This window comes from Hesperophylax consimilis, chromosome 14, assembly GCF_061612785.1.
Source record: "Hesperophylax consimilis isolate HC1 chromosome 14, BYU_Hcon_1.0, whole genome shotgun sequence".
Lineage (NCBI taxonomy): Eukaryota > Metazoa > Arthropoda > Insecta > Trichoptera > Limnephilidae > Hesperophylax > Hesperophylax consimilis.
The window spans coordinates 156,140-165,983 of NC_142849.1; the positions used below are offsets into that span (position 1 = coordinate 156,140).

At 34.4% G+C, this 9,844-nt stretch overlaps 4 non-coding genes across 4 annotated transcripts; 2 read left to right on the plus strand and 2 right to left on the minus strand.

Moving 5' to 3' along the window:
• Positions 1-3,657: 3,657 nt before the first annotated feature.
• LOC149417718 (5S ribosomal RNA) lies at positions 3,658-3,776 on the plus strand. The gene has a single exon (XR_016303201.1). It is a non-coding gene; the product is annotated as a 5S ribosomal RNA (ribosomal RNA).
• Positions 3,777-4,099: 323 nt separating this feature from the next.
• Positions 4,100-4,218, plus strand: LOC149417719 (5S ribosomal RNA). The gene has a single exon (XR_016303175.1). It is a non-coding gene; the product is annotated as a 5S ribosomal RNA (ribosomal RNA).
• Positions 4,219-4,947: 729 nt separating this feature from the next.
• Positions 4,948-5,066, minus strand: LOC149417720 (5S ribosomal RNA). Its single transcript, XR_016303176.1, has one exon. It is a non-coding gene; the product is annotated as a 5S ribosomal RNA (ribosomal RNA).
• Positions 5,067-5,389: 323 nt separating this feature from the next.
• Positions 5,390-5,508, minus strand: LOC149417721 (5S ribosomal RNA). Its single transcript, XR_016303212.1, has one exon. It is a non-coding gene; the product is annotated as a 5S ribosomal RNA (ribosomal RNA).
• Positions 5,509-9,844: the final 4,336 nt, after the last annotated feature.

Consider the following 9,844-nt stretch of genomic DNA (forward strand, 5'->3'; position numbering starts at 1 on the left):
GTCCATATTGAATTCAGTCACAAAATCTCCATTCAGTTGTATTTCTAGAAAAATCATGATTTTTAGGGACGCTTATTTCAGACTTGGGTTCGAACTTTGGAAACAGTTTTTCAGGCTCTATTGGACCAAACGGGATGTAATTATGGAATAGTGATGAGAGTCGGTGTCCATATTGAATTTAGTTACAAAATCTCCATAAAGTTGTATTTCTAGAAAAATCATGATTTTTAGGGACGCTTATTTCAGACTTGGGTTCGAACTTTGGAAACAGTTTTTCAGGCTCTATTGGACCAAACGGGATGTAATTATGGAATAGTGATGAGAGTCGGTGTCCATATTGAATTTAGTTACAAAATCTCCATAAAGTTGTATTATTAGAAATATCATGATTTTTATGTACGGTAATTTCAGACTTTGGTTCGAACTATGGAGGAAGTTTTTTCAGGCTCTATGGGACCAAACGGTCTGAAATTATGGAATAGTGATAAGAGTCGTTGTCTAAATTGATTTCAGTCAAAAAATCTCCATTAAGTAGTATTTTTAGAAAAATCATGATTTTTATGTACGCTTATTTCAGACTTGGGTTCGATCTTTGGAATTATTTTTTCAAGCTCTATGGGACCAAACGGGCTGAAATGTTGGAATAGCGATGAAAGTCGTTGTCCAAATCGAATTTAGTCACAAAATCTTAATAAAGTTGTATTTTTAGAAAAATTATGATTTTTATGGACGCTAATTTCAGACTTGGGTTCAAACTTTGGAATCAGTTTTTTCAGGCCCTTTGGTACCAAACGGGCTGAAATTTTGGAATAGCGATGAAAGTCGTTTTCCAAATCGAATTCAGTCAAAAAATTTCCATAAAGTCGTATTTTTAGAAAAATCATGATTTTTAAGGACGCTTATTTCAGACTTGGGTTCGAACTTTGGAAGTAGTTTTTTCAAGCTCTATGGGACCAAACGGGCTGAAATTTTGGAATAGCGATGAAAGTCGTTTTCCAAATCGATTCAGTGAAAAAATCTCCATAAAGTCGTATTTTTAGAAAAATCATGATTTTTAAGGACGCTTATTTCAGACTTGGGTTCGGAATTTGGAATCAGTTTTTTCAGGCCCTATGGGAAAAAACGAGCTGAAATTTTGGATTTGTGATGAAATATGTAGTCAATATCGAATTCAGTCACAAAATTTCCATGAAATATGTTCCCGGATAATATCAAGGTTGACTTGAAATAGTTTTGGTGACAATATTGAACAACTTACTTACATACTATGTAGTATATTAATTTTGTTTTGTATAAATAATATTTTACAAACATTAACACTTTGAGAGTAGGCTAATATTTCAATGCTTTGTTTTTGTCATAAAATTTTACAGAAAGAAATAATTAAATATATTTTTTGGATATTTCTGATAAATCGTTAGCTTTTTGATGGCAGATTTTTTTTTTTTTATAGTTAATACCTCACAAGAGTCCCAACTGCTCCCGTCTGGAGCCAGAGAGACTATGGCATCCCCAATTGGGGGATGTTGTGAGGCTGAAGGTAAGTGGGGAAGGGAAAGAGGAAGGTGGGGAAGTACCTGGCTATTCAGATCTAGTCACTAAACACGGCTAAAGCCATTTGGAGCAACGTTTCAATTCTGAATGGTGGTCTTACACCAGGGCGATACTGGTAGTATCTTCCACTCTGGAACGTGCCGCAAATATACTATATATTATTTTAATTAATTAATTGTGAAATAACACAAATTAATCAAATATGATTAATAATATTAAAATGTTTCTCAATTGTTTTAAAGTTTTAATATTTATAGCTAAATTGTGGGAAATGTCAGAAAAACAAGCGTTTTTGAAACAAAAACAAAAAAAATTTTGGTATTGAGTGTTTAGTATTGTTAAGAATTTTAAAGTTAGTTATTAAGTATTTTAAAGTAGGTACATACCTAATCATAATTTATACGCCCTTGGGCAATAGTCATCATCTTTTTAAATACGTAAAATTTTTGCTATTTTTGCTTTATGATTTGTATCGTTTGTCGACTTAAAAGTGTTGTTTAGGAAATCACAATTTTTGCATTTTTCTTTTTTGTTTTTATTAGGACAGTCTTTCCAAGGATGATCCATGGCGCAGTGCAGGCACGAAGCATTCTTGTCCTTATTTAAGCAGTTGACGGCTGAATGACCAAATCTCAGGCAATGGAAGCATTGCATTATTGGATTAGCTTTCTCCACCCGCACTCTGTGGTATCCAATATTAATTTTCTCTTTAGATATGAGATATTTCCTAAGTTTTCTACGTGTTTCGATTATATAGTTTGTAAGATTATTTTGTCCTTTTGGTTTAAGCATTTTTACTCATTTAACTGAGTTTTTTGGATTTTCATCCATGGTGATTTTAATTCCATCATTTTGGGTTTTTAATGATTTTATTATTGAAGTGAAACTTCTTTAGCCGCGTCATGCAATTTCGAGAACCGGAGTAAAACCAACTCATGACCGAAACGAAAATGCGGGACCGATTAAAGTTCATTTGATCTAGTGAAAGTTTTGAAGTAAGATATAAATGTTTTTTAGGTAATCTCGACAACTGGCGTTGGTGGTGTAATGGTCAGCGTAGTTGCATTCCAAGCAGTTGATCCGAGTTCGATTCTCGGCCATCGCATATTAATTTTTTTTTTTGGTTGAATGTTAATTTTATAACTCATTGTTTGTAGTCATTGTTCTTTGAAATTTTTAAATTTTTAATCCATTGTAATTTTAAACATTATTTATTTTTCATATTATTTTTTTCGTCATTTAAATTATATTTTGTACTGGGGTGACATCTATCGGCAGAATATTTTTTAATTTTAAATTATATAGTTTATGGGGGTGACATCTATCGGCAGAATATAAATATATATTTTTTAATCTATTTAATTATATTGATTACGGGGGTGACATCTATCGGCAGAATCTTTTAATGTTTTTTGTTTTTAACGCCTTTTTTTTTTTCAATGGTTGACCATAATATCAATCCACTAAGTAATATTTTAGGCCTGTAGCATACTTGAAAAGTTAAAGAATGATATAAGATTGTTTATGATGTTAACGATAAAAAAATAAAAAAATGGGTGTGTCAAGCCTACGCAAGACAGAAGTGAAACTTCTAATATTCTTCTCTCTCTCTCTTTTCATTTCATTCTCTCTTTTTTTCTGTCTATTGACATATTTATAAGTAGCATGTGATAAAAAAAATTAAAAGTTATAAAAAAAGAAAAAAAAAATTAGTTAAAGCGGGGATCGAACCTCGGTTCTTCACGACCACAGTCGTGCGCTCTGCCTCTAGACCGCGAAGCTGAGTTCGGAGAGTGACCTAAACTAGGTATATAATATTAGCTAGGCTCCTATAGCGAAATGATCCCGTTTTTTCGTCACGGTCATGAGTCGGTTTTACTCCGGTCCTCGAAATTGCATGACGCGCGTAAAGAAGTTTCACTTCAAAAAATTCCTGCAAAGTTATGGATGTAATTACGATCTTTTTCAAGCGCGTATGTAATGATTATTTTTATCAACGTCGCATACACCTTGCTAATGTTTTCAGTATTATTAGGGCTTTTTTATACTAATTTTCATATATTTATTGGCAGGTAGAGTAGAAATTAATATTGTTTAGCGTTTGCCAACGACCATACCATGTTGAACACACCGGTTCTCGTCCGATCACCGAAGTTAAGCAACATTGGGCGCGGTCAGTACTTGGATGGGTGACCGCTTGGGAACACCGCGTGCCGTTGGCCCATTTTTTATGGTAATTTCATGTTTTTTTTTATTTTTTTATCTTTACTATCATTAATAATATCATAAAATTCTTTAACTTTTCAAGTATGCTACAGGCCTAAAATATTACTTAGTGGATTGATATTATGGTCAACCATTGAAAAAAAAAATTCCTTCAAAATTATGGATGTAATTACGATCTTTTTCAAGCGCGTATGTAATGATTATTTTTATCAACGTCGCACACACCTTGCTAATGTTTTCAGTATTATTAGGGCTTTTTTATACTAATTTTCATATATTTATTGGCAGGTAGAATAGAAATTAATATTGTTTAGCGTTTGCCAACGACCATACCATGTTGAACACATCGGTTCTCGTCCGATCACCAAAGTTAAGCAACATTGGGCGCGGTCAGTACTTGGATGGGTGACCGCTTGGGAACACCGCGTGCCGTTGGCCCATTTTTTATGGTAATTTTATGTTTTTTTTATTTTTTTATCGTTAACATCATAAACAATCTTATATCATTCTTTAACTTTTCAAGTATGCTACAGGCCTAAAATATTACTTAGTGGATTGATATTATGGTCAACCATTGAAAAAAAAAAAGGCGTTAAAAACAAAAAACATTAAAAGATTCTGCCGATAGATGTCACCCCCGTAATCAATATAATTAAATAGATTAAAAAATATATATTTATATTCTGCCGATAGATGTCACCCCCATAAACTATATAATTTAAAATTAAAAAATATTCTGCCGATAGATGTCACCCCAGTACAAAATATAATTTAAATGACGAAAAAAATAATATGAAAAATAAATAATGTTTAAAATTACAATGGATTAAAAATTTAAAAATTTCAAAGAACAATGACTACAAACAATGAGTTATAAAATTAACATTCAACCAAAAAAAAAAATTAATATGCGATGGCCGAGAATCGAACTCGGATCAACTGCTTGGAATGCAACTACGCTGACCATTACACCACCAACGCCAGTTGTCGAGATTACCTAAAAAACATTTATATCTTACTTCAAAACTTTCACTAGATCAAATGAACTTTAATCGGTCCCGCATTTTCGTTTCGGTCATGAGTTGGTTTTACTCCGGTTCTCGAAATTGCATGACGCGGCTAAAGAAGTTTCACTTCAAAAAAAACATAAAATTACCATAAAAAATGGGCCAACGGCACGCGGTGTTCCCAAGCGGTCACCCATCCAAGTACTGACCGCGCCCAATGTTGCTTAACTTTGGTGATCGGACGAGAACCGATGTGTTCAACATGGTATGGTCGTTGGCAAACGCTAAACAATATTAATTTCTATTCTACCTGCCAATAAATATATGAAAATTAGTATAAAAAAGCCCTAATAATACTGAAAACATTAGCAAGGTGTGTGCGACGTTGATAAAAATAATCATTACATACGCGCTTGAAAAAGATCGTAATTACATCCATAATTTTGAAGGAATTTTTTTTTTCAATGGTTGACCATAATATCAATCCACTAAGTAATATTTTAGGCCTGTAGCATACTTGAAAAGTTAAAGAATTTTATGATATTATTAATGATAGTAAAGATAAAAAAATAAAAAAAAACATGAAATTACCATAAAAAATGGGCCAACGGCACGCGGTGTTCCCAAGCGGTCACCCATCCAAGTACTGACCGCGCCCAATGTTGCTTAACTTCGGTGATCGGACGAGAACCGGTGTGTTCAACATGGTATGGTCGTTGGCAAACGCTAAACAATATTAATTTCTACTCTACCTGCCAATAAATATATGAAAATTAGTATAAAAAAGCCCTAATAATACTGAAAACATTAGCAAGGTGTATGCGACGTTGATAAAAATAATCATTACATACGCGCTTGAAAAAGATCGTAATTACATCCATAACTTTGCAGGAATTTTTTGAAGTGAAACTTCTTTACGCGCGTCATGCAATTTCGAGGACCGGAGTAAAACCGACTCATGACCGTGACGAAAAAACGGGATCATTTCGCTATAGGAGCCTAGCTAATATTATATACCTAGTTTAGGTCACTCTCCGAACTCAGCTTCGCGGTCTAGAGGCAGAGCGCACGACTGTGGTCGTGAAGAACCGAGGTTCGATCCCCGCTTTAACTAATTTTTTTTTTCTTTTTTTATAACTTTTAATTTTTTTTATCACATGCTACTTATAAATATGTCAATAGACAGAAAAAAAGAGAGAATGAAATGAAAAGAGAGAGAGAGAAGAATATTAGAAGTTTCACTTCTGTCTTGCGTAGGCTTGACACACCCATTTTTTTCTTCTTCTGATAGGTCGATAGGTAGGTTTCTGATGAATAGTTTAGGATTTTTTTTTTCTAATTCTATCGCGATCATATTATTTTTAAAGACCATATTTATTTGTTCTGTTAGTTTTTTTGCGTGATCCTTATTGGGGAAAGAGATGATTAGTTTCTTATTTGATGCTTTTTGCACTCCATTTACTGCAATCCCCAAATGCGATGTTTTAGTTTTTTTAACTATCATGTCTCGAATATCATCAGATGTTGTATTAGTATTTTCACTTGCAATTATTAATGAGTATTTGGCCTCTGGTATAGGTATTGAGGGGGTTGACTTGTTGTACGTTGTATTAATTGATACCTTTTTTCCTTTAAATAATTTTTATTTTTTCTGAATGTTTTTCTTCATTTAATATAAGTTTAATTTGTAGCTCAATTATTTTCTCTTGTAGTTGAAGCTTTTCCTTGCACCATATTTCCTCTAGCTGGTGTATATCTTGTTCTATGTTACTCCTTTATTTTGCCTCTTTGACAGATGAGCATTTTCCTATTTCAATTTTAATTGAGTCAATAAATGATTGGACACTTTGGTCCATAATGAGTTATTTTTTTTGCGGGCTGTCTGGCGACTAAACGCAGCCAGCCTGCTTTATTTTTGCAACAACAATATGTTAAACTGGGTATCACTGTGATTTGTGGTTACTGAGTTTATCGAAATTTCTGGACATGCGAGCTGCACGGCGACAGAAACTAGACTATTCAGATGAAATAGTTAAATATCCTGGCAGGTTATAGGGGATTACTTATTTCATTCGTGTTTATTTTGAAATAACAATACTAGGAGAAAAATCAAGACTATCGAGAAAAATACAGAGTTCATCAAAGTGCCTTCTTAAAATTAAAAAGTTCTTCAAAGAACAAACGTCTTCAAAGTGATAATTTAGTTTACTTGTGTTTTTACAAATGTAATTTTCATACAAAAATTTTCATCAGACATTTTATTTATTTATAAATTCACCCCCGGCTGGGCTTTTACATGTTATTTTCTTATTTTTTTACAAAGTAAAATTAAAAAACAAAACAAAAAGAAAATATAAGCCATAATAATAAACAACCTCTTAAACAAAAAACAATGTCGCAACGAAGTAAAGTGGAAACTAGACACTCCACCAAGCAAGATGGAAAAATATAATTCTAGGAAAATTACAAAACTTTGGTAAGATAAACAGAGCTACGTAGTTTCTATAGTTAAATTATATTATATTTTTTATTCTTCTTTCTTAAATAATTTGGGTAATGACTTGTTTATATTTGGTGAATGATGTGTTGAATATATCAAGAACATCTTTATAGTCACTACCCAAAAATTTTATACGGCGAACGGGGGTATAGAATTGAGATTCTGTGTTGGAGTTATCACAATAGAACGGTAGATAATGCCTCGATGTTGGTTTGCAAGGTATATGTTAATAAATCAAGTATGATAGTTCATGGCTGTCAATTATTGAATTTATGATTTTATGTAAACATTTTAGGTCATTAACTATTCTACGTTCAGATAATTTTAACAATTTGAGTTGACATAGTAGATTATCATAGTTGACACATTCCCTTGTAATAAACATTCTGAAATGAATAAAACTTAAGATTTTTTTTTAAATTCTTTCTATCGTGAGTGAATGACTAGCGTAACTAGGTGCCCACACTGTCGAGTTGTACTCAATTTGACTCCTAACCAATGACATATACAATTTTTTATAAGTTTGAAAATTTTTAAATTGGCTGCAAATTCTTTTAACAAACCCCCTACATTTTCAAAGCTTTATTTGATGTATTTTCAATATGATTTATAAAATTCAGTTTTTGGTCAAAGTTTACACCTAAATCATTCTCCTCGGTTATAGCGGTTAGAACTACACCATTGATGGAGTAATCATAAATAATTGGATTTTTTATTGCATGAAATCTCATAATTAGACATTTTTTTTATATTTAGTTGTAGATAGTTCTCTTGGCACCAAACAAATAGCTTAAAAAAATTATTTGACAATGTTTGACAGTCAATCATATTTTTTATAGCTTTGTATATCTTCATATCGTCCGCAAACATTAAAACTTCGAAATCGTTTAGCTATTAAGTCAGCACATTGTTCACAAATATCAAAAATTAATTTGGTCCCAAATGTGACCCTTGAGGGACAACGCTGGTAGCAGTAAATTTATTAGAAATAAAGCCATAAATTTTAACTGCCAATTGCCTGTTACTTAAATAACTGTTAAACCACGTGTATAAATACCCTGCTATTCCTAATTAATAAAGCTTTTTTAACAACAGATCGTGATTAACTTTGTCGAATGCTTTGCTAAAATTAATATAGACTGAATTAACTTGTAACTTCTTAGACATGTTTTTTTTTTTTATTGAATACACAAACACATTACAATAATTTACAAATGTAGATATTTCGAGGCTGATTGCGAAAAAATTAGAAATTTTTAACAAAAAATTGCCCAACTCAATTGAGAAATTATTTCTCGTGTTTGAGTTGGGGAGTGTTGTGAGTCATTATGGTTTATAGGTTGTAAAATTTCACTAGTTGATGTAGCTCCAAAAGCAGTTTGTAGCTCTTTGCTCCGAATCAGTTCGACAAAAAAACGCGGCTTACCGAGCCTACAACACATCTTGAACGCCCGAAAGCAGATCAGCATACAACAAATCGGCAAAGGAATGCAAGAGAATCATTAGGTCAAAATTCGAACACGACCTGCAGATCAGCAAAAAGCTGGCTGCCTGCCCGCATGGCAGCAGAGCATTCTGGTCGCTTGCGGGCTCAATAGGTCGGTATTTTTGCAAATCCAATTTGCCACCTCTTACCAGACCTGACGGCTTACTAGCAAACACCGCCACTGAAAAGGCTAACTTATTAGGGAAAATGTTTGCGGAAAACTCGACCCTCGATGACGGAGGTGCTGTTCCGCCGTCGGTTCCTCACTGCGGCTTCTATATGAAAAAGATGAGGATCCGGCATCGGGATGTACTCCACGTTATACGGGGGCTCGATGTTAACAAAGCTAGTGGACCTGATGGAATACCTGCCCTGGTATTGCAGAGGTGTGCTGCGGAAATAGTTCCAGTTTTGACAAAGTTCTTCAAAAAGTCTGTCCCTGAAGTGTGGCACTGTGCCCTCTGGTTGGAAAAAAGCGGTCATTCACCCTATTCCCAAGAAAGGTGACCGCTCCAACCCTGCCAACTACCGCCCCATAGCAATCACATCAGTTCTGTCCAAAGTGATGGAACGTGTGATCAACGACAAACTGCTCACATACCTCGAGAAGAACAAAATTATCAACTACCGTCAATACGGATTCCGGCGGAACCGCTCGTGCGGTGATCTTCTCGCGTATGTGTCGCATGTTTGGGGGCGGTGCCTGGAACGTCACGGTGAGACCCAAACGGTCGCACTAGACATATCCAAGGCCTTTGACCGGGTTTGGCACCGAGGACTTGTCAACAAATCGCTTTCTTACGGACTTCCCGCATCCCTGTGTACGTGGATTGCTGACTTTTTAAGGGATAGGTCGATTCAGGCAGTTGCTGACGGTTTCACCTCTTCCTCACACTCTTTAAATGCTGGCGTCCCACAGGGAACGGTTCTGTCTCCGACTTTGTTTTTGTTGCACATCAATGACCTTTTGACATGTGCACCGATTCATTGCTACGCGGATGACAGTACAGTTCATGATAGCTTTTTGTTTGACAGGCCCCCAAAGGCCACACAAACTCCAACGGCTCGGAG